Source organism: Cicer arietinum, unplaced genomic scaffold (assembly GCF_000331145.2).
Source record: "Cicer arietinum cultivar CDC Frontier isolate Library 1 unplaced genomic scaffold, Cicar.CDCFrontier_v2.0 Ca_scaffold_20_v2.0, whole genome shotgun sequence".
Classification (NCBI taxonomy): Eukaryota; Viridiplantae; Streptophyta; class Magnoliopsida; order Fabales; family Fabaceae; genus Cicer; species Cicer arietinum.
The window spans coordinates 17,060-41,745 of NW_027333669.1; the positions used below are offsets into that span (position 1 = coordinate 17,060).

The window sequence follows — 24,686 nt, forward strand, 5'->3', positions numbered from 1 at the left end:
CCACAGTTGTAGTTTAACGGTTTAAGAGACCCGGTTGACTTCACGTCGTAGTTGCGGATGTTGGAATGAGAGGGGATTAGCAACGAATGATGGTTTTAGGATTTGTGGTGGGTTGAGAAAGAAAAAAAGAACTGTGGTGTTGAGAAAATACGATCGTAGAAAATAGGGGTTTTAGTGTTTATTTGAGGAAATAGGGGTTTTAGTGTTTACTTGAGGAAATAGGGGTTGTTTATACGGTGCACAAATATTCAAATATATGAATATATAATTTTGTTTTTTTATTTCTTTTTTTAATTATTTCTTTTTTAATTAGTTATTAAATATTTCACATTTTCTAAATAAAAAAATTATTATGCAAAAATTATTTCACATTTTTCGTTTTTTTATTAATAAATTAAATTAAATTATGTAAATAAAAAATAGTTAGTGACTGAAATTTTGGTCGCTAAAATTTAGTTGTTATTTCAGTCTCTACTTTTTGTTAGCGACCAATTTAGTGACAGATTGATATTTAATTTCAAGGTTTAAATTTTCAGTCTCTATTTTGGTCGCTAGTGTAAAAGGAAAATTTTCTATTAGTGATAATTAGCGACTGAAATTGTAGTCGCTAAAATTCAGTCGCTATTTCAGTCTCTAAATTTCATTAGCGACCGATTTAGTGACGAAAAAATATTTAGTTCATAAATTCAAAATTACGGTCTCTATTTCGGTCGCTAGTGTGACTGAAAATATTCGGTCTCTAAATCGGTCACTATAGGCGAAATTTCTAGTAGTGAATATTTTTAAAGATAGTAATTTATTTCATCCAAATAAAATATAAGCAGATGAAATTATCTATATTATAAAAGATACTTCAACATATTTAAAGGTAATGATTTTGATATTGAAATTGATCAAAGGATAAAACTTCAAATTGGTTCAAAAAATCGAAAATCGTACAAATTCGAATATTGTTTAACATTATTGGATGTTAATTTGGAAAAAACGCATAAATTAAATCAAATTTTTAATTCTTTTTTCAAAACTTAATCGAATCAAACCAAATCGTACACATACAATTTAATTTTTTTTTTATTAGTATGATATATTGCATGTATATATTATTTATTGGTTTTTAATTTTTACAATTACATCTAATTTTTTTCCATTTCATATATATTATAAGTATAATCAATTATTGTTATTCCATCATATTAAACATCATATTATATTTTGCATCAAAGTTAGTACTATTTTATTATGTATAATAAAAATTAGGAAAAAATTGTATCATAATTTTTTATTTTAAATTATTAGGCTTGCGATAGTTCGAAATGTCTCAAAATAAATATAGCGATAGTTGATAATAGTCGCAATTTTTTAAGAACAAATAAATTTGAGTGTGTTTAACGACGGTTCTAACTGTCGCAAAACATGTGTTGAGGTGGTTAAAAATCCTCGCAAATATCGCCGACAATTGGAACAAGAAAGTGGACAATTCATAAATTCATCCAAGATGAGCATAGAGAATAATAAAAATTACAAGCATGACATATCGACATATAAGTGATTTATACATAAATGAAAAATTCTCTAACATTAATTCTTGCATATCTATTTATGGTAGAAAATGAAAAACCCGTGATATGGTATGCATTTATTGATGCTGACCCCATTTTGTGGTTTTAATTATTATTGGTTTTAATCAAAATTGTAAAATGATTCTTTTGTTTCATTAATGAAAGACGGTGTTCAAAGTAGTAATTTGATAAGCAGTTGGTTGATGTGTATCAAATTTTGACATAATCCTAAGGATTTTTAATTTTTTTGTATATTTTATTTCAATTTTGTTATAAATATTTTTTTTTTGTTTCTATATCAAAAATATGTCCATATTATTCAATGCTTAATTTCTGTTTTGTTTAATGCATAAATGCAATCTATATCAAAAATATATGCAATTTTGTTCAAATAAATAAAAATAAAAAAAATAAATACAAAATAAACAAATTGGACAGAGCCTCTATCTAAAAAAACAACAATAAAAATTACAAATGTAAATTTTTGGAGGATTATTTTTTGCGTGTTGATCTATGGGAGGAAATAGACAAACTATGATATAAATGGCATCTACTAAGGTAGTTTGAGCGACTTTAAATTATTGCATTTGAATATGTAGGTTGGTCTTGTTCAACATGGTTTGTTAGAGGCGTTGAAGAAAACGTTAATAATCGAGAAAATTCATAGTGCAATTATCTTGAGCCTTTGAGATAAGGTTCTAAGATAATGAAAAAAAAAAAAAAAAGACTACTGCAAGAATTTTATGTCACAATATTTAGAAAATTGTCTCTATTTCAAGTTTTTTATGTTTTCTTTCGGTTGTAATCTTATTAATTTTATTTTATTATTTCTTTAACCTTTTATAAACTATTCAATCATGTATTTCTTAAACAATTTTTCATCTTCCCTGATTTTTTTTTTGATTCATATTATTTGATATCATTATCAAAGAAATAAATTATATTTTCACGTAAGAATCTAAAATATAACATAACTCAAAACACAAATTGAAAAGATAAACAAGTGATGTTGTTTTTGAATTTCGGAAAACTATTTTTAAAATAATTTTCAGCCACCGAAAATATTACTGGATTGAGTCGTAAAGTAGATCGCTCTGTTTAAGACGTTTCACAGTACTATCTAAAATTGTGCAAGATAGTTAAAATTGTATCAGTATTCTACTACACCATAGAAAACCGTTCTATAAATATACCCTCAATATAGTTATAATGATCATTCTAAATATATGGTTCTTAAGACCACTCATATATTGAAGGGACTACGACACAAGAATCACTCTAAAAGAACAATGACATTAAGAAAACTCAAAAATTGAAAGGACAGAGGGAAAAAAATGGAGAAGTGGCTCATAAGAGCATAACTCCATTTCAACCCTAAGGTGACTCTTATAACAATCAAAGAATCTGGTCTGAGGCTCTTATTCCGATTACTTAAAGCTACCATTGCATTTTTGTTAGAAGCTAAGAATGAGGTCCACAAAGTAGAACTATCCTTATAACTAATTATAGGCATCCCAATCCCTTCTATCAAAGGTCGATTATGCATACCCGCTAAGAAGTGATGAGAGAAGTAGTGAACAATTTCCTATCGAACATCAGCTACCTCTTCTACCCACACATTCTCCACAAATAACACAAAAATCAAGTTCTTTTTCTCCTTTGCCTCTTCACACAAGAGTGAAGATAGCTCGTATTTGGGTCCCTTTCTAGGAACTACCTCGATCTTGATCTTTGAAAGACTTGAGATTCTTCAGATTTTAGAAGCTTTCAAAGATTGGTCAAAGCCATGTTCCTAGCTGCAATCTCCTCTATTGAAAGATTGGACATTCCCGTCTTAACATCCAGTACTTTGATATCTTCAACAAGTCCTTGACTCTTAAGATCAAGGTTCCCAAAGACCTTTTTATTTCATCTTTTAAGATCCCCCGTAAGCGCCTTCACCTTTTTCTTAAGAATAAAGACCACCCTACTTGAGGAAATTGACCTAGCACAACTCTTGGTGACCAACTCGTGGAGGCTTTTAATGACCAACACTTGATGGAAATACCCCACATATCCAACCAGACCCTGAATACGAGAATACGATCAAGTCGGGGAAGATGCACATGCCCCACATTTGAAATAAAACTACCAAACCTGTTATTCTCAATAAGTGCACCCTTCCCATGTACCCCAATAACACTCATTTCTTCCACTTTAAGAAAGAACCGAGTGAAAATCCCTTACCATACACCAAACATTGTCCTCTAATGAATCCTTAATCATAACTAAGTTGTGGCACATAATTCTCTTATTTGATAAAACACATTTGGAATAACTATTAACCACAAAACAACACGCTCTAAGATTCTCCATTCCATACACACCCCTAGAAACCAAACTCTAAAGCAAGAAAAAATTGAGGTCCTTCTAGACTTACACTAGATGGAGAAAAGTTCCCTACTATTCTCTATTGTCAGGGTAAAATTAACTCCAGTCACAAAATAAATTTTTCTCAAATAAAATAACAAAATAAGTTATATCTTAGTTTCTTAGAAAGCAAAAACAAAAAACTAAGATAATTTGAAATTATTATCTCCTAAATTTTATTCTCCCTACTGCCCAACCCTCTAATATTGGTGGACCAAATAATCATGCCCAACCCTCTAATATTGGTGGACCAAATAATCATTGGTCAAACTATGTGGACTTCCTATAGACCTCTCCCATCCAATACCTCTCCTTTAAGGTCAACAATTTCGTTTTCCCTTGTAAAAAGTTTTTTAACATTAGTAACATTGTGTCTCTCACTAGTACCCCACCGAAGCTAATTTCATGGGACGATAAAAAAGAAGCAACCAATGCAGGAAGAAAAAAGTCAAGTTACTTAAGATCTGGAGTGTTCCTTACCTCCATCGGAGTGAGATTTAGATTCCTACATTTAGAATAAGGTTAACATAAAAAAGTGAAAAATACTTACCTATATCATTTTGGTGTACATGGTACATCCATTTTTTGATATATCTCTCAAACATATTTATTGTCATGTGTTATTTTTGGTTTAGAAAAGTTTATCAACCAAAGACATGATTTATAAGAATCATTCAACGTTCATTTTTTTACAAGCATTATAAGTTATAGTTAGGGGAACTAGAAGAGTAGATATCAAAATAAGAATCCATTATTTAACTTGGTTGAGCGTAAAGTATGAAGATTAAAATGTTATTTAATATTTTTATAAAAATATTTACTATAAATTTTCTTTAATTAATTATTTTATATATTTTTTAAAATAATTTGAACCAAAAACAATATGTCGAAGTATGCGGATCACAATCTATCAATATTTCATCCCATATTCTTTATATATAAAAACACTTTTTAGCCTGTTTATCTTCAAATTTAAAAAAGAGACACACAAAGATTTGGAGTTGATATCAATATTAACTAGAAGTTAGCTTTTCATTCATGTTGTCGTTTTCTTAAAATTAAAATCCACAAAAGCACGCTACTTTATAAATCTGGAAAAATAGTTAACCTTTAATGGCTAGCCATTGATCTACAATACTTACCTATATCAATTATCATGTGAAAACTTATTGTACATTGGATATTTAATTTTAAATATAAAAACACAATATAGATGATGTGGATTTGTACTAGATATGTTTCTAATAGTGTATGGGCCACAATATGAGTATAAAGCAATATACATCTGATTGATAAAGGTGTTAAAGATTCTATCAAAGAAAGGAAGTTGATAAAGACATAGGAAAGAGGTAGAAAAAAATAATCTAATATTATTATTTTTAAAAAATTTATGATTAACTAAAGTGGTACTAATAGTTATTATATTTTATAATTGTTTTAATGATATTTAAATTTTATTCTTTTGAGTTATAAAATTAAACTCTTATCTTTAGTCAAAATAGAAAACTTAAACTCTTATCTCTAAAATAACATTTTAAATATTATTAATTAATTAACCAACTCTCAAATGCAAATCTACAACTTAGCAAATATATAAAAAAGCTAAAGTATCAACTTACAAACTCTTTTACTTTTATGAACTCTTTTACATGGTTCTCAAACTAGAAAGTTTCTTATCACATATTAAGTGAGCAAATACTCAATTCTTGTAAAATAAAGAGCAATAGTATTTTTTTTTTTACAAAGCAAGGAATAATAGCTAAATATGAATAAACTAGTCAATAATAGTGAGATAGCTGTAGAAAGTTCCAAATGTTAAAAAATGAATGTATATAAGTAAAAGGTGTGTGTAATTGTGAAGGATTTCTTTTGGTCCAAAACAAATGTTTCCCATGCTGGGAGAGATTTTACATTTGATGGGTTGTATTTATTTCTTTGGGCATACCACTGTAAATATCTTGTGAGTTGGATCACAACACAACTGTAACCATGTTATATTTCACTCTCTACAAAACCAGTGATATATTTAAAAGAGAGACTATATTTCTCTCTTTTTCTTCGTTGAAATTATTTATCTTCTTGATAGAAGAAGATTAATTAAAAAAAAAATATATTATTACAATATAAGAGTGACTATAATTCTAAGCTACATAACTGTACACTTTAATATAATATTTTTAAAGGTATATCAAATACGGACTTTTAATAAAATAGTCTATTAATTAACGGACTTCTATTAATTATTATTAATAAAAATTAAAGAATAAATATAACATTTATTAAAAAGAAAAAAAGCTAAATTTTTCTCTAGACTGATTTTGGTCGAAGAAATATACGAATATTTTAAAATAATATAGACAAACAATATTTTAGAAAAGTGTCCCAAATATATTTTGGAATTTATTATAGGGAGGTAAATTTCATCCAATATTCTTTATATACACAAACACTAATCTAGTAAATCTTGATAATTATCTTCAAAGTTAGAAAAGTGTCCGACAATATTTTGGAATTTATTATAGGCAGGTTAATTTTTCTAGTCCCCACCCTACGCTATGCTGGTTTGCATGGAAGTATGCAAAGCTAGAGATGCATGCTTGCATCAAACCAATTTTTTCAATTACATGAAGAAAAAGGCAAAGGAGATTGATATACATGGATAAATTATGAGTGATATAAATCAAAGAGGAAAAACCATTTCAAATTAAGCTCTTGCACTATACAAATTAAGCTCTTGCTTAATCTCTCTCCACTTTTCCTATCCTTCTACTCTCCAATTGGACTTGATTTCAACAACATTCAACTTGATCCATTCATAACTCTATTTCCCTTACTTATTATCATATATTATTATAATATGCATATCACCACCAACACTCATTCATTTCCTAATTGATTATTTTACACATTCATATATATGAAATATTGAATTGAATTAACTTGTTTGTATAGACATGGGAGAAATAAGAGGCATTATTATTTTTATTATACTTATGCAATAACATTTAAATTCCAATTAGTTTTTTTTCTTCATTTCTATATATCTTAGATATTTTATATTATGTTTAATTAATAACAATAAATACAATTCTTTAATTAAGATAATTTGTATGCTTGTTTATATTTATTTATTATCAAAATAGACTACTAATAAAGAAATGACAAATATCTTATTAAAGAAATGATAAATATTTTTTCTTTTCCCTCTTACCCTAAAAGAATGCAGTTTTATACTTTTGTTAGATAAAAGTAAACATGCCACTATTGCAACTTTCAAATATTATTATTCATTTGGTTCAAAATGATTTTTTATATTTGTTGTCATGAAGCCCAAAAATATAATGATCCAATCATAGTTATTATTAAAAAACAAGTAGCCAATTTTCATCTTATTGTGTTTTCACTTTATTTTTGTAACTCAATATTTCAATTAGCAATCTAGGTAGGACAATCCATTGGTGACATGCATTTCCTAGTCACCAAGGTAAAAAACTATGTGAATAGTATAGTATTCATGAATGATATTGATAGTAATTGTCATTGTCTTAACAAAGATACATAACCAAATGAAGTAAAAGTCAAATTCATTTCATACATGGATGGATGATGGCAATAATGTGCACTTGATACACATTGTTGTATGTTTTCTTACCATCTAGCTCACATTAAGAAAATATAGATAATGTAGATGAGGAATAAACAAACTATGTAATACACACTCTTTTCAATACTCTAACTTTCAGTGAAATTAATCTAGGTTAATTGTTAGGTTTGGTATGACCTATTTCGAAAATAGTGGGATCTGCATGAATTTCAAAAAATAATAGAAAAAATGTGAAAATAAATGTTGGAGAATGTGTTAATAGCGCTACTAAGAGTATTGTTGTAGAAAATATATATACATCTCGACTTATGATCAATTGTGTCTGAGTATAGAGATCTAATATGCAAAATTTGTTTGACTGATAAATCTGGTCCTTGTGACTGGTTGGTTACATCTTGTCGGCGATATTTTGAAGTTAGTTAAGAAGTGATTCAATGAAAAGAATCTTAAGTTTCTTTCAAGATGGGCTTGCATTATAATTTCCAAACACACCAAGAAGTGTTGAGAAGTCCTAACACATTGACATCAACCCTGCAGCTCTAGACTCCATTGGTTAATTCTTAGGATGATGGTTTTCTATAGAGAAAATTTTGATGATTTTCAATTTTCAACTGTAAGGTGGTAACTATTGATTTTCATAATCAAGATGTTTTCATAATTTGTTTTTTTTTTAATCTTTTTTCTTGAAGAATTGATAAAAATATCATTTTCAGTACATTCAAGGTTTTGCAATTTGTCCTTACTTATTTAGGAAGTAGCTTATAATATATTTCAAAAACTCGATATCAATATGATTGATTCCTCTAGAACTATCCCTTCAATGACATACAATTGCTCCTTTAAAATGTAAGTTTGTTTGGTTTTAATGGATGCAAATTAATTTTTATTGAAAGTAAGTTAAATGTAAGATAATATATATTTTAATATGTCAAGGTAATGAACAATAAATTTGAAATTAAAATTGTTTTTTTAATTATTTATGAAAGCTCCAAATTTCTGTTTCAAGTTTAGATTTTATATTAGGAAATTTCTCTTATGGGAACTTTTAAATATATTAAAAAAAATTAGTCAAAATCAATTTATATTTTAATAATTACTTTTATTTCTCACAAAATAAATTTAAATACTCACTTTAATAAGATAATTTCAATGATTATACGAAGATAAATAACATTGGAGTTAAGTTGCTTTACAACATAATATCCTCATATATAGAGTCTATCTATATACACTTCAAAATTGTTGATATTAGACAAACTTTAAGCGAAAGTCTTAGAAAAATTAATTTATCCTAAAGCATTACTTACTGTACGATTTTAATACTTTTTATTTTAAAAAATTAATTAATTTTAATAGTTTTTATCTATTTATTATAGTTTTTTTATAAAATGAAAATAAAAAAAAAATAACATAAAAACAATTTCTCATTTTCTTAAAAATATCTAATTTTTAAATAACAAAATTAATTTTTTAGAATTTGTAACAAGTGAGTCTTTAATTGTTTTTGAATAATTTTTTCATATAAATTGATAAATACCACAATAAACTTGCACACATAAATTGCGAGGTTATGTGATGTCCAACTTCACTACATCCGTAAAAACTTAAAGATATTTCTTATGTAATTATAAAAATCAATGATATAATAGTAATAACAAATTGATGACAAATTTTATAAGGTGGTTAAATATAAATAAAATAAATATCATATTAAAAATTAACTAATAAACAAAAACATTGACAATTATATTAAAATTTAGAAAAAGAAACTCCTTAACCATTAAGAAAAAAAAACTCAAAATTTACATAAAAAAGTTAATACTTACAAAATTTACGGTCACTTCTATCGTCTTTCTTAAACACCAAAACCATTCTCACTTTGCCATCGTCCAAGAACACCGACCTTCCACCTTCTGGCACCGTTTTCCGGCAACTCGGTCGGCACCGTCCTCCGTTCTTTCTAAATCGTATAGTTCTGGTTCGTTTCTACTCATCCTTATCAATGGTTGTTTTGGTTCTTATTTTGAACATTTTAGTTTTCTTTTGTTTTTTTTGGTGTATTGTTTCGTTGAATTATTGTTCTTCTATTATGTTGATTTTTTTCAAACATCCTGCTATTTTTTGAAGGAGGAGAAGGGTTGTTTTTTTTCAAAAATTGTGACTTGATTTTTTTCTCTTATTTGATATTGTTTTTTTTTTCTTTTTCTCTTATTTGAAATCGTGAGTAAATTATTAAAAGAATCTTCTTGCAAATGATTTTTTTTAAAAGAATCTTGATTGTAATAAGTAAATTATTAATGTTTTTGCAAGAAAAAATATATAATCACGAGGTTTTGTTTTTATAGTTCGCCCAGGACACCAAATATCTTAGGACCGGCCTTCGATGGAGAGTATTGTTGTAGGATTATCCTGTATCAGTAATTAGGGTACTCTACATGGAGTTACATTATCATTTTTCTAGTAGAGAGATTCTCTCCAACCATCTTATTGTAACCTCTGATGCAATGCAATATATCTTAATTCTCCTATTTGTCATGGTTCTTATTATATTTGTATGCTAAATGTTGTTTACAGTTTCAAATACAAAGTTGCGGGGACTTCAAGCCATTAATTTTTCATCCTTTTCTTATTTCTTTCTCAAATGGAAACTAAATCCTCCACAAACTTACTAGATCAATTAGTGGTGAGTGCTTGCTGCTATTTGTTAACGTGTACAACTATTTTGCATAATTTTTTTCATTATGTTAATAAAATAATAATGTATGCTTTTATAGTATCCGAGAGATGTGGTTCTTGACCTCTACCATGACAAACCAGACCATTAAGCTTGGAGGCCGTTTACGTCAGGTACCTCTCCACTTTCACAAAATTACAACACTCATTCATTACTATACTTAGGCCCTATTTGGATAAACAACTTAATTGAATGTTTATAATATAAACAATGATCATATAAGTGTTTATGCATAAGTTATTTCTATAACAAAAGAGAAAACACAGTTAAACTGTTTTCATAAGCTATCTTGGAGAACTTACGGGAATAAGGTGAAAAAAGCTTATGGATATGCCATAGGCTGTTTACATAAGCTCTGTCAAACAGTCTCATAAAATGTTTATGCCAGTAGATAAGTTCAAAAAAGTCAATCTAAATAGATCATAAGTCAAGTGTCTCACTCTTTTTTCAGTTCAACATTAGTGCAACATATTATATTGGAAGCACACCGACACTCATTTTTTTCTTTATTTGATACCATGTTTAGTTTGACACTAAGGACCCTGACAGTCATGCTAGATAACAATCAATTGATAATTTCCCTTCTGAGATATGTTGTTTGAAATTTGAAAACTTATGATTGCACTAGTCAAGTGTCTCACTCTTTTTTCTGTTCAACATTAGTGCAATATATATTAGAAGCACACATGGCACTCATTTTTATCAATGCCTTCTTCTTTTACTTAGGCATAAAGTGAGTGGAAACTCATCATTTCATTAACTCTACAATTTCAACTTAATGATATTAAGATGTTTAGATCTTTTTAATTTCATTATGTGGAATTGTTGTATATATATATACTTTATGGAACTTAAAATTTCAATTTTGTGTGAACCTAAGGTGTCTTGCTCTAAATCTCTCATTTCTTTATTCATCTCGATATTTGGTATCTTCTAAGCAAGAAGGAAATAGTAAAGGATTTTTCTTGCATTTTTCTCATTTTTTTCAGTATATTAGTAACAGATTCTCATTTGTATAAATTTTTTTTAGGATGATGATGTGATTTCTGTAATGAAGGCAGACAAGCTTAGGTTCTCCAAGCCTAATAAATACTGGGTTGAAAGCTCTCAAAAGAGGGTGAGTATAGTACTGTAAAGGATTTTTTTGACTGACGTGACAATGTTGATTTTTCAAAGTTACTGGTTCAATTCCATTATGGTTTTATAACATGTTTATCAGTTATTTGAATTTATTGCCAAATATCTATAATATATGCCTTGTAATCAAGCATGTGTTTCTATTATATGTATTCCTGGGATATTTTAATAGAATGGACTAATATGTTTCCGACCTACAACAAGAGGGCTAAAGTGGAAGTTGGTGGAAATAATATCCCAAAATCAATGCTTTCATTTTTCATTGTAATGTCATCTGTTAGTGTCAAAATTTGGTTGCCTTTTATATTTGGAGGCAATACCTGTCATGTAGTTTGTGTTGAACCTCTACAATGTTTGCTTTCGATCTCTTTCTAACCTTATTGAATGAGGTGGTAAGTAACCATGAAATTAGGTTAGTGATGTGTGCGCTATTTTGCTTTTAAATTTTTACTCCTTAGCACACTCTGTATGCATTAGAATATGAGAGTTAATTTCTTGCTTTTTAAGATGAATGGTAATTTGCATTCTGGAAGAGCCTTGCAATTATTTTTCTCTAGGCTTAGAGAAATGCTATCTTCTTTCCTTATTCTGATTATGTTGTTTTGTACAGTATTGCCTCATGCAGAGGATTCGGTTCTTGGAATAGTTGTTGACTCCAGATCAGATGTAAGAAACTTTGTATTTTTGTTTAGTTTTTCTGTTCATTGAAGTTCTTTAGGTCCGCTCTACTTTCTTGCTGAATGCAATTTTTATAGGTTCTATAACTTGTTAGTTTCTATTAACTATATAAAGTTTATGGTAATGCCGTAATGGTATCAATTGGGCAAGTAGTTTTGGGATTTCAATTTAGAAATTAGGGTTCCATTTGGGATATTTTTATTTAGGAAATCTTGCCTCTTGTGTCTATGTTAGAATAGTATAGAATTAAGAATACCACTGAGTAATGGTTCTTATATTGGTGAATAACAATGAACACAACCAGAAAACAGTGAGTCCTCTATTTCACAAATAAAAGGAAAACAAGAATGAAATTTACATATTCAATTTATAGGTATTTGAGAGTCTTCCTCTCCGAACTGCAGTTTACACTTAACCTGTCTTTCCCGTGGTGGTGTTAATGTTAAATAGTGTTTCTTGGTTCGTCTACTCTGTTTTGTAGGTGTTTGTGTTTTTTTTTTTTTTTTTGCTTAATTCTTCACCTTGCAGGCAGGCACTTTGCTTTATGTGCGGGTTGTAAAAGCAAACCCTGAATAAATCCTGAGCTGTCATGCACTGATGGTTGGTGACTTATTTCGTGACTTCATTTTTAAATTCCTTTTTGTGTGTATCTTTTAATCATGGAGTTTTTCTCTGGTTAATTTTAAGTTTCTTTCCATTCTATATTTGCAAATATAATTATGTCTTTTATTTTGTTATGGTGTTTGTTTAGCTATAGGAGAGTTTAGTGCCCTAAAAGAAGGCTATATGTTCGAGTGTTCAACCGGTCTCTCAAGGATGTATGGAATTTAAATTTATTTTTCTTTTTCTTTACGTCCATACTTTTAACAGATCATGATATGAGAAATGTATGTTGTTTGTAGGCTTCTCAGCTCACTCACATGTCCAGTACTTGATACATTAGCGAAGAAACTGTCTTTCGAGATAGCAGTTGGCTTAAATGGATGTGTTTGGGTATGCAGATGCCCTCTAGTCTCAGCGTACCATATTATATTATTTATTTTTTATTTCTTGTCCTATTTTGAAGTATTGGCAATCATTTGTAAGTTGGACTTGGGAAATTTTCATTCTACTAATTTGAGTTTTCCTTTGGAAATTGTCGTTTCATCTATTGGTCAATGCCTCTTCTCCATCAACAACTATCATCGTAGCTAATGCTATTATGAACTCAGAGACATTGAGTTGTGTACAACAGAAAATTATGGCTGCAAAGCTGCTGCAGAGAGTCCAGTGACCAAGTTAACCGTATGTATATAATTGAGTTATAGTTCCTTGTGATTTTACATTACCATTCTTGTGTTGTAAATGCCATTTCCAACTCATGAGGTACATATTTTTTTGTCTTACCATAATATCAATGCTTCTGCAGGGCGAGTACTGTTGATGAGACTACAACAGTAGCTAAGTGCATGAATGATTTTCAACACCTTGGTTATTTAATGTAAGTTACATGGCATTTAGATAAAGGTTGAATTTAACATGGACCAATGCTAAATTTGGTCATTGTAGACCGATGTCCTTTATAGCAATTAAAATTAATAGTTAAAGTTTTCAACGACCTAGATTTTTAAAGGGCTATTTGTATGCTAACTTGTAAGGCCATTAAAAAGTTATTTTCTTGACAGATTTTCAAGAGTGCTGAAATTCATTTGTTGGCTACTGGCTACATCATCTAGATTTTCTGGTCTTGGAGATATGTTTTTGTTTTAGGTTGCAATGTTTTTTTTCTTCTATTTATGTATTTACAATATACTTTGCTGCGAGGTGCTTGGGCATAGCTAGTGGTTTAGTTTTTTTTGTTACTTTCATAGTTTTAGTTACACTTTTTATTGATGAATTATGTTTGTTTACAAAAAGTAGTAATTGTAGTTTTTAGGCAAATAATACTGACCTTAGAAAGGAATTAAAACTTCAAATTAAAAATTAAAAGAGCAAAAATAAAGAACAAAAATTTGTTGTTTCTAATTGATGCATTACTATTGAATTGTATACTTAATATTTACATACAAATTGACTGTGCAAAAGTTTTCTGTCCTCGGAAGATCCCTAAGATATAGTCACGATGTTCAAAAGACAGACTCTTGTTTTAACCAAACGTCTGAATACATTCTCCAAACCATTTTCCATCCTTTCAATGACATTCTCCAAAGTTTCCAGTCTTTCATGTGCAGTTTGCATCTTATAAACATTAGAACCTTCTCTTAAAAGGCTGCTCAAAGTTACTTCCACACACCTCATTTTGTTGAAACTCTCCAACTTGTCCTCACATGATGTTACCCTCTTATTCATCAACTTTGCCACTCTCAACCATTTGGTTGACTTTGACTTTGATGAACACAAGAAAGACAAAGGGGAATGAAAGATAGACATGTTCATTACAATGACTTCTCTAATAACTCTTATTACATAAACAAGTTCTTGATCTTCATTCAAAACTGCTGATGCTCCAAATTTACTTTCTATTTGTTTCAAATATGTGATCAACTTTGTGATATTCTTTTTCATTTTTTTTGTTGTAAAGAAGTTATATTCATATACACTTGTTTCAATGCTTGAATTTCCCTTTCTCTTTCTAAGAGAAGAATGAAACGCTTCAACATTTTCTTTGATTTGTAATATGGTGTCTCTTGTGATGCCACATATATCCAAAATTCTGACTGAACCATCATAAAACTCTTGTACAAATTTCTCAACTTGGTGAGAAATTGCCTTATGTGTTGATGACATACTAAGAAGATCTTCCAATGAAATGTATAAATCTTCAAGAAATAAAAGGCCAATAATGATTGAATCAGATGTGGATGTTGATGTGGATTTCTATGTCTTGATCTTGCATAGATCTTGTTGTATTTTAGTCGGGTTAGGATGAGACTTAGAAGGAAAATTGTTTGGGCGAACATGGTACTTTGTTGACATATTTTGCTCTTTAATTTGTTGTTTGTTCTTTATTTTTTCTATGATAATTGTAAAGCTACCTCAATGTTTGTGTGATGTTACCAAGTCCTTGGCTCTATCTTTATATAAGAGCTAGCCAATTGTGATATTGGTTGATAAAAAATTAAATTCATATAATAAGACAATAAAACATGCGACACTTGTTAATCACGGTGTACAACATGTGGTGCATGCATGAAATTTTCTTTGAATATGTAAGGCGGTAACATGTCTACCCAATATTGTGAATATGTGAATGATATTTATTAATTACATGTGATATTCTGTAAGATGCTATGATACTGAAATGAGTTTGAGGTGTACGATGAATATAATTGGCATGTCTTACTAGTGTTGGCAATCACAAAATCTTATGAGTCATCAATTAGTTTGTCTTTTCTACGGCCACATTACCCTCCATCATTTGAATTATATAATTGGTGTTGCTTGTTGCTTTGAGATTTGTGCAGTTGATTGTGTCAATATGAAGGAGTTGCAGGCTATAATATGTTGTTTTAATATAAGGTTGGGATCTCGATCATATGGTATAGAAAAATGTACAATAATTGAAGGGGTATTTAAGTTAAATACAATTTAGAAAATAAAATGATGATCAAATTTGTAGCCTTTAGAAATGTGTTTGCATGGGTGGAATCTACTTTTTCCCACTTTTTTTGTTGTTGAAATAAAATAGTTTAGGTGAGTTGAGACAACATTAGAGAAGGAGAAAATCTAAGGCTCAAAGAGTGCTTAAATAGGTACTAACATATTACCTACCAACAAAACTTTCACAGATGTAGTAGAATTTAGGCCAAGGTTGTTGTGAAAGATTAGCTAAATTCTTACCATTTAATATTGACTTATATCTTTTTAATGTAAAATCTGATTTTTTTTTTGTCACGATGAAGTTGATCTTAACATAGAGTTTTTGTTAGAACCTTGTTGATTGTAATGAGTGTAGCTTGTTCCTCTCATCTCTTTGAAAAACATTTTTATTATGAATATACTATTATTATACTCAGATAAAAAAGAGTCACAATATTTCAGTTCTCTTTTTAAGTACTTTAGTTCTCAAATTAGGAGCATAAGGCTACAAGTTGCATAGCCAATCAAATTGCGAGGAGAAAAATTCATAATATAAAAAATAATGTCTCATTTGGAGAGATTAGATAGAGAAAAAGAAACATAAGAAATAAATTGATGTAAGAAAATGAATTGAATAAAAAAAAACTAATAAAACAATAGAAAATTTGATAAAAATATCACATTTTTTATTATTTTAAATTAAATAAAAATCAGCAATCAACAATCAATTATAGCATATTACTTATTAACGACCACCTATCAGCTATTGGCTACATGCTATCAACTATCGCTTATTAGTTAATAGCTGATAGGCGATAGCCGAGCGATCGCTTATCAGTTATCTGCTATTAACTTTTGTCTATCAGCTGATAGGTGATAACTGATAGTTGAGCAATCGTCTATTAGCTATCGGCCATCAGTTATCAACGATTGCCGATAAGCTACCGCCTATTAGCTGATCACTGATAGGCGATATCTAATAGCCGAGCGATCACCTATCAACTATTAATTGATAGTTGATAAGTGATAGGCGATAGCGTCTATCAATCGATAGCTGTTATCGTCTATCACTTGATAGGTGTTATTGCCTATCGCTCAATTGTCGCATATCGCCCGATAGGCGCTGTCGCCTATCACCCGATTATCTCATGTCTCTCGATAGGTGATGCCGCCTATCGCCCGATAGGCGCTGCCGCCTATCGCCTAATATGCGCTTGCGCTTATCGCCTGATAGACGCTTTCGTTATCGCTTGATAGACGCTTTCGTTTATCGGACGATATGCACAGTCCCCTATCAAGCGATAGACGAAAGCTCCTATCGGACGATAGGCGAAAGCTCCTATCTGACGATAGGCGAAAGCTCCTATCGGGCGATAGGAGAAAGCTCCTATCGGGCGATAGGCAAAAGCTCCTGTCGGGCGATAGGCAAAACGCGTATCAGGCGATAGACTATAACGTTTATCGGACGATAGGCGACAGCGTGTATCGGGCGATATGATACCGTGGCTATCGAGCGATAGGAGACAATGGCTATTAGGCGATAAACGACATCGGCTATCGGACAATAGGTGATATCAGCTATTATGCGATATGCAATAGCAGTTATCGACTGATAGACGATAACGCCTATCAGACGATAATAATTATCGGCTGAAAGGCTCTATCGCATATCACCCATCAGATATCAGCTATCACATATCTACATATTACATATCAGCTATTACATATCTACATATTACATATCAGTTATTACATATCTACATATCACATATCACATATCTACATATCGGATATCAACATATCGCATCACATATCACATATCTACAGGTATTATATGTTAAATAGCTTTTCAGTTATAAGAAAATTTTAGACCATACTATAGAATATTTGTTTCTTTTATTTTTTTTACTTTTGATTTGGTTTCTAGGCTTATTAAATTTCTAATAAACATAATAAATTTTGTCTTTTATATATATATAAATTTATAGAAAATAGTCATTGATGCACTGTTTTTAAGAAAATGTTTTCATAGTATGATTTTTAAATTAAAAAAAGTATGTAATAAATTAATAAAGTGGAATGTACATGTATAGGACGTTGTAAATCAATTTCACCTTAAATTTTAGTAAAAACTCATTAGTGTGCATATTTCACTTATGCCAACGTATTGTAATTGATTTACTTTACTGAGTCACTAAAGTCAAATAATGTACTACTCCTTTTTGTGTATTTGTGCAATATTAGATGTGGGGAAAAAAGATTTAGTCTCATCACGAATCAATGAATGACATGAACATATATTTCATATTTTGATTTTTTTTAACAAGTATACACTTTTTGTACCACTTTAATTTTTGTTTTGACAAACGTATAAATTTATTCAATAAAAATATAAAATTAAATTTTTTACAATGTAATTAATATATATTAATTTTTTTACAATATTAACAAACACATTTGTCTTTTTCGGTTCTCTAATAAAAAATAATAATTGGACTCCTCACTTAAAATTCACCATAATTTCAAACCAAAGAAGTTGACCTAGTAGACCTCATTATTTTTTTCGTTTACGGTGAGAACAATGTCAATATTTCTCTTAATGAAGTAAATGATAAAATATTGGGTTTCACTTAAACAACGAGTTATTTAGCAATTGTCACAATTGTTTTGTATGCAGACATTGATAATCCAACATTTGTAACAGTTCAATTAAAACTTCTTCTTAGATGATGTTTTGGATGTGGGGTCTTATAGAAAATGAATGATAATTTAAATCTCTTGTAATTGTCTCTGAATAATTGCTTTCATCCTTCATTATTAGTTGTCATGTCGTTGTATTGACAACTTGTCCACATTGACCTCATATATTAAGCAAGGATTGACAGCATTGACATGGTTAATTTGATGGGCTCTATAAACAAATTCTGCATCAGAGTTATCTACTGGACTCATTTGTTTAGCTACAAGGAAGAAATAAAATTGCTTTTATTAGCTTAAAACATACTAACTAAATTATACTCGTATAAGAAATGTCATTGCATGGCTATTTTATCATATAAACAATTTTAAAATAGTTGCAAGACAACTTTCAGAGAATATTAAAAAAAAACTTCTTTTAGAGCTTGAATATCACTTGTAAGTAATTATAAATACTTTAAGATTAATTTTTTAGACAACCAATTAAAACTTTAGTAATATATATTACCTTTAAACTTTTATCTTAAATCTTATTATTATTTTTTTTAATCATTTTTCGATATAATAATTTTTTCTCTTTCAATTATTATGTTGTAGGTTACAAAATAAATTCAATACATTAATAATATCTACAATAAAAAAGAGATAAAAATAAACATACAACTTCGAATGTAATAAAATTAAGTGAAGTATAATATATGTTTATGTTTTAATAGAGTATGACTTTTAATATTAAAGAAAAGAAGTGTAACCCAAACTCCCTAAGGATACCTTTTTTAATGGTTTATAATAAATATTAAACTTTGAAAAAAAGAATTCTTTTCAAATATTAGTTAAAATTAAGCATGTGATTGACGCGAGACATTTGTTTATTTAAATTTTTTGTTGTTGTTAGAGCGGAATAGATAGCAGCTCATGACTATATAAGATGAAACAATTTGACGTATTTGATAAAGGGGGTATGATATTGATGTTTTTGATATAATATTGAAATCTAATTTTCTATTTGTTGAAATTGGAGATCAACCTGCAATAATGTCCACCTGAAGCAAGTAAGTATGGCTACAATATTAAATAAAAATTGATTAACAACAAGTATGTTAAAATGATAGAGATCTAATTTAATCTATTTATTTATAAGAAATAACTTTGATAATCTCGTGTAGCATTGTTAGGACCCTTTGATGAGAAAGAGACAACCACAAAGTCAAATGCCACAGTATCTTTTACCTCGCTGGAGTTATATATGGTTGCCGTTCGAAACATGCAAATTAATTAAAATAATAAAATTTAAAAAAATGTGGTTTTCTAAATTATTTTAGTTTATATGGATTGTTCACTTACCTTGAGGAGTGTATGTACTTTTTTATTTATTTTGATGGCATCCTTTGATCGAAGATAACTTGTAGGCAACGGAAAAGAGAATGCCAAATCTATAGATATTTGATCTTATATCAAGATACCAATAGCATCAACTTTAATGTCTATGGGGCTGTTATTCCTATACTTGCTTCACAAAGAATAATTTTACCCTTCATCGTCTTATCATCTAAAGAATTGGTTGAACAATTCCTACAATTTTGGAATAATTTCATTAACAAAATATGGTTTGAAAGTTTTTTCTATTTAATATATATCTATTTATTAAATATGTTATTTGTTGTTATAAAATTATGACGTTTTAATTTTGGCCCTATAGACATGCTATCATTGTTGTAGTATTTGTAAAACACAAAAATTGTGTATTTTTAATCCTTGTTGATGGATATTGATTTTTTTTTAATAAATATAATAACTACAATTAAATAAACTTTAATTTGTAAGACAAAAGTCGAACATTATAAATGATGAGGACCTAAAATGAACTCAGGAGGAAAAAAATATATTTTAAGTTAATATTTTATAATGGTTTTATAGTAGTGTTAGTTTTATGCATTTAATTTGAATGATAATCATTTTAGTTAAATGGTGTAAATCGGGTATAGAGAATTTAAATTTAGATATTCTCTTTAAGTTTTTGAATTATAATTTGTTTGAATTTTATCAACGACTCCCTTAGCAATTCCACAATGGCTTATCAATCATCTTTGATTGTGGCGCCTTCTTCATCTTCTCAACCTAATCCATATTTGTTTCTTTATTTTATATTTTATTTTGCCACTTTATTTGATGAAATCACTTGGTTAGATCTTCAATCTCATGTAGAAACACTCAAATCCACATCGTTTGGTATTCAGAGCTTGTCACCAAGTGGTAATTTTGTTCTTAATTTATGTTTTAAGTTTTTGATGTTCTTAAAGTTCTTGGAAATTTTGAAATTTTAGGTTAATTTCTTGAAATTTGATCTTTATTTTTGTGTAATCTTGAGTTGCTAGTTGATTATTTTGGTGAAATTTCGAGTCCATAGTTGATGTTTTCGAGAAAAAAAAATATGGGTTTAGTTTCATCATCATTTTCACTTGCAATTGTTTGATCTAAAATTTTAACCGCAAAATTGTTTTTAATGTTATTTCTTTCATACATGACTAATTCTAGAAGTTCAAAAGGATAAATTGATTAGAAAAATAAGATGAATTCAAATACAGAAAGAAAAATATGAAAATATAAGTGTTGCGAAAAAGTGAGTCTGCACATAAGCACTTTAAAAAAAAATGCATTTTGCCAAAAAAAAAAACCCTATAATTGTTCTTAATGAAACATCAAACATCTTTTGCATTCTTGTTACCTCTTTTAGGCATTTCAAGTTTGATTTTAGTATCTCACCGACCACATATTTGGACCACTTAGTCATTTAATTTTAATATTTCTTATATATGTGATAATCTACTTGAGTGTGTTTTCATATACCTAATTTTTCTTGTTTGTCATTTTAAATTCTCTTAGTTTTATCTTAGAGTTTTCCTTCTTGAAACTCTTGTGTTGATAGCTTTTGTGGACTTGTTACATTGTGTTTCGCTTCTTTGATTTGGATTCTTGTTTGGGTTCTTTTTTTTAAGAACTTGAAAGAGGAGTTTTAGTGAAAAACGACAAGAGTGCACATCATTAAAAAAAAGGCATCATTTAGTAATATACACGAGTGATACATTTTTTGAGTATAAACATTTAGTGAGTGTCGAGAGCCTTATTTTTATCTTAACTTGTTTTTGTTATTTGCTTGATCATTGTGATACTCATTGATTTTTGTTTTTAAAATCACGAGTGGAAGTAAATGAAACCCCTTTTCTCCGATATCACTTATCTTATGAGTCACTTTGCAAAAATGTTGAATACTCAAACGAACGCCTTGAGAAAAGAATTTGTGAATCAAAGAGATAGGAGATCTCATCATGGAAGATATTCTCAAAACAAAGATAGGTTCGAAATTGAGATGAAGAAAAAAAAAAAGTGAAATATATGATGAAAAGGAAATGAGGTATGAGAGGATATTTAGAGAAAAAGAAAGAAGATATATTTCATTGTATATTTATATTTGGTTAATTTTATAAAATAAATTTTAAATTATTATATAATTTTTGTTGATAACAAAAAATTAATATTTATAATAAATTAATTACTCTTAAAACCTATACCAACAGAAAAAAGTTGCCACTTAAATGTATAGCAACAGAATCAAAACCGTAGGTATAATTTTTATAAATTATGACTAAAGTATATACCAACGATGAAATATCCGTAGGTAAAATCAAATGTTTACCGCAACGGAAAAAATTCTGTCACTATACCCTATAGCCACGGCGAAAATTCGTAGGCATTGGGCGATTATATACCACGAAAAAAACCCGTCGATATAGGTAATTTTGCCTATCCCTACGGTTTTTATACGTTTACCTACAGACTTTCATTGTCGCTAAACGTTCAATTTCTTGTAGTGTGAGGTATGAAAAGATTATGATGAGGAGGAAATAAGAGATAGAGAAAAAGAAAGAAGATATAGAGATTATAGTGAGGATGAAATGAGATATGAAAATAAAGATAAGGAAAAAGAAATGAGGCAAAGAGATTTTGAGAGGAGTGATTTGAGGTATGCAAAAGAGAAAAAAAAAACAAAGAATATAAAAAGAAAGATAGAAAAAAAAAAGGAAAGTATATCATATGAAGAGTATATTAGAGATTTTGTATTGAATTCAGAGTATATGAAATATCTTTATGAAAATGGATATACAAAAGAGACAAGAAAAGTAGAGAAATTAGCCTTGAGAAAGAAAGAGAAAATCAAAGAAAAGAAAGAAAAAGAGGAAAAGATAAGTTAGCATTGAGAAAGAAAGTGAAAATTAAAGAAAAGAAAGATGAAGTGGAACAAAATTCGAGTGACAAAGAACAAAAAATTGAGTCTAACTATTTACCTAATATTGTTGATTCTTATGTTCAAAAGCTTGAAGATAGATCTCCAAAAAGGAATGCTAAACAATCCATTGAAGTTAAAGGTGATTGATCAAAGGTTTCTCAAAAGGATGCTTGCAAGGAAAATCTTTGTTTGAATCCTAACAACTTTAATTATTCTACTACTTCAATTCATGTTTCTCTTAAATTGTTTGATAAGTTTCTTCCTCCTATGCTTGATAGGTTTGTAAATATTCATGTTGAAATGTCTAACTTTTGTTATTTCCATAAGCCTCATTTGAAAGTTGAATCCATGATGCATCAAGTATATAATCCATCTTATTCTTCTAAACTTGATTTGAGAATTATGAGCCAAGACTTGAATGATTTTCTTGATAAATGTGTTGTTGTGCTTTCTAAACTATATTTGGTTCATGACAATTTTTTTAAAGAATGTGTTGGGATTCTTAAGAAACATTTGTTTGCTCACTTGAATATTTACTCTTATATTAAAAATAAAGTTAGTATCTTGAGATTTTCTTTTAAGGGTAAATGTTTTCATGTGGAATTAGTTGATAGTTACCTTACTACACATCTCCTTACTCTTTCCGTTATTGAAAAATCTTTTGAACTTCTATATAATACTTCTAATTTGTTTGAGGGACTTGTCTTGTTTCAAAAATAAACTTCTTTTGTTAATGATGAAAGGAATGTCCATAAGACTCAACTTGTTTTGAAGTCTTTGGAAATAAAAAGTAACTTCTTGTCCGCCACCAATTTCTATTCAGGGAAAGTAACATTGGTACTTAATGTCAATTTCAAAAGGTTTAATTTTATCTCTATCTTGAAAACTTCTTGTATTGAAAATGAATATGTTGGATTGTTAAATGCAAAAAGTGGAGTTGTGCTTCACCTACTTGAAACATTTACTTGTTTTTCACAATTTCCATTGACCCCGATGGTAGCCTAATATTGTTCTTCATGTCTTTGAATTGAGTTTTTGTTCTTGTAGGTTATGTTTGAGTTAAATTCGAGGTCGAATTTCTTCTAAGAAGGAGGGAATGATGATGACCTAAAATGAACTAATTAGAAGGAAAAGCAAATAATATTTCAAGTCAAGATTTTATAATAGTTTTTAGTTTTATTTGTGTTTAATTTGAATTGTAATAATTTTAGTTACGTGGAGAAAGCCAATATGAGTCTAGAGAATTGTCTTTGGCCCATTTTAGAAATAGGATAAATCATTTTTTAAATACCTTGTAAGAGTCTCATCTATTATATATATTTAAAACATACTCTTGATGCCACATCATCATATTTTGCCACATCATCGTATTTTGCCACTTCAACATATTTCATCCACATCAGCCAAAAGGCTGATGTGTACCTCATGAGAGTACCCCTCCTCTTTCAACAACTTCTCATCTTCCTTCCACAATTTCTTTAATACCTCCAAAATCTATTTGATAATATTATTTTATAACAAAAATTTTAAATTATAAAATTATTTTATAATTATTTATAATAAATTTATAAATTATTTTATAATTTGATAATAATTTATAATTTATATTATTATCAAATTATTTTATAATAAATTTATAAATTATTTTATAGTATTATTAGTCATTTACCAGTTGTAATTACTTATAAAACTTATAAAATTATAAAATTATTTTACAATTATTTATAATAACTTTATAATTTATAAATTATTTTACAATTTGATAATAATTTATAATTTATATTATTATCAAATTATTTTATAATAAATTTATAAATTATTTTATAGTATTATTAGTCATTTACCGGTTGTAATAATTTATATTATTAATTATTAAATTCAATGGAAAAAACCCACATAATCACTCATAAATATCGACATAAATGCTATTTATCTAATCCTCCTTACAATTATATGATTCCACTTATGGTGAGTAATGATTTTATACGTTTCTAATTCAATTACTCATTAATGTCAATTCATTTA

At 28.6% G+C, this 24,686-nt stretch overlaps 1 long non-coding RNA gene and 1 pseudogene across 3 annotated transcripts; one reads left to right on the top strand and one right to left on the bottom strand.

Moving 5' to 3' along the window:
* The first annotated feature begins 9,404 nt into the window (after positions 1-9,404).
* On the top strand, positions 9,405-13,921 carry LOC101515106 (uncharacterized). Of its 3 annotated transcripts, XR_012161726.1 has the most exons (11): positions 9,405-9,550; positions 10,147-10,255; positions 10,347-10,419; positions 11,337-11,423; positions 12,054-12,109; positions 12,650-12,721; positions 12,873-12,939; positions 13,024-13,114; positions 13,312-13,405; positions 13,530-13,601; positions 13,786-13,921. It is a non-coding gene; the product is annotated as an uncharacterized lncRNA (long non-coding RNA). The 3 variants fall into 3 exon arrangements; XR_003471128.2 differs by having other exon boundaries at positions 13,530-13,921; XR_003471129.2 differs by having other exon boundaries at positions 12,654-12,721; positions 13,530-13,921.
* Positions 13,922-14,206: 285 nt separating this feature from the next.
* Positions 14,207-15,076, bottom strand: LOC101515429 (uncharacterized; annotated as a pseudogene).
* Between the last annotated feature and the right edge of the window lie 9,610 nt (positions 15,077-24,686).